The sequence below is a fragment of the Silurus aristotelis genome, assembly GCF_946808225.1.
Source record: "Silurus aristotelis genome assembly, chromosome: 22".
NCBI lineage: Eukaryota > Metazoa > Chordata > Actinopteri > Siluriformes > Siluridae > Silurus > Silurus aristotelis.
The window spans coordinates 973,879-975,324 of NC_139595.1; positions in this window are offsets into that span (position 1 = coordinate 973,879).

Below are 1,446 nucleotides of genomic sequence, written 5' to 3' on the forward strand. Positions count from 1 at the left end.
CTAACCCTAACTCCAATCCTAATCCTAACTCAAATCCTAATCCTAAATCAAATCCTAATCCTAACTCCAATCCTAATCCTAACTCTGATCCGAACCTTAACTCTAATCCTAACTCAAATTCTAAACCTAACTCCAATCCTAATCCTTAATCCAATCCCAAACTCCAGTCCTAACCCTAACTCTAATCGGAACCTAATTTAAATCCCAACACTAACTCTAATCCTGAATCCAACTCTAATCCTAACTCTAACCCCATATGTATATAATATGTTTAAATTAAGAATTTCTCAGAAACTCCTGGTAAATTATTAATTTTCTTTAATCACACATGGATTCCACTGGATGATTTGGTTTGTTTCTGGGCAAAATATAAATAAATAAAACATGTATTTCTGTATATGGAAGTTATGTTTCAAATCTCATTCTTTCCCTCTGTGTATTGATATTAATATACAAAAGCTTTTTATGGTAATAATTGTGGTTAATTTTGATATAATTGTGCATCATTTCTGTGCTGTAAAGTAAATAAACCGCTTCAGGATGTGCAGTGGAGAAAAAACAAGCAACTTCATTTCATTAACTCCAGTACTACACTCACACACACTACGCTATATTTCTCATCCTTCCCTGTGTTTAATGGACTGCACACACACACACACACACACACACACACACACACACACACACACACACACACTGTGTTTGAGACCATGCGGTCATGTCTATCAGGAGCACAGCCAATGGGCCGTGAAACACAGGTCACACGGTCGCATTCGGTCTTTTAAAACACAGCTGGTAATTTCTCCATGATGATCCGAGTCCAATCATCTTCAACATCACACCACACACTCTACATTCTTCTCCAGCATCCTTTAGAAACCACCTGATACCACAACACAATCAGGAGCATCACGTGAGCATCACGCTGGAGGATAACAGGAGAAGACTCCTGAACCGTGTGAACTCCTTTTTTTTCATTATATGACAGTGCTTCGGGGCAGGAGAGCTGCACTGTGGCATTAGATATGCCTTCTTACCCTCGCCTCACACTGACACCTCCAGAATATGAATCAGCCTGTGAAGAACATTGACTTCACCACCTGAGATTATTCATCCTGAGCACATTAAGGTTCGCTCACACTTTACTTTCAGCATGCACAATTTATTTGGAGACCTGCTGTGAAGAGGACTGGCAACCCGATACGATGCTAATACCATGGCAACGCAATGCTCTAAAATTCACTGAAGATTAGGAGTAGAATTAGGATTATGATTTGGGTTAGGGTTAGGATTGGGAATAGGGTTAGGATTGGGATTAGGGTTAGTGTTAGGTTATGATTAGAGTTAGGATTAGGATTATGTTTAGGGTTAAAGTTAGGATTGGAATAAGAATTAGGATTAGTTTGGGTTAAAGTTATGATTGGTGTTAGGGTTAGGATTAGAGTT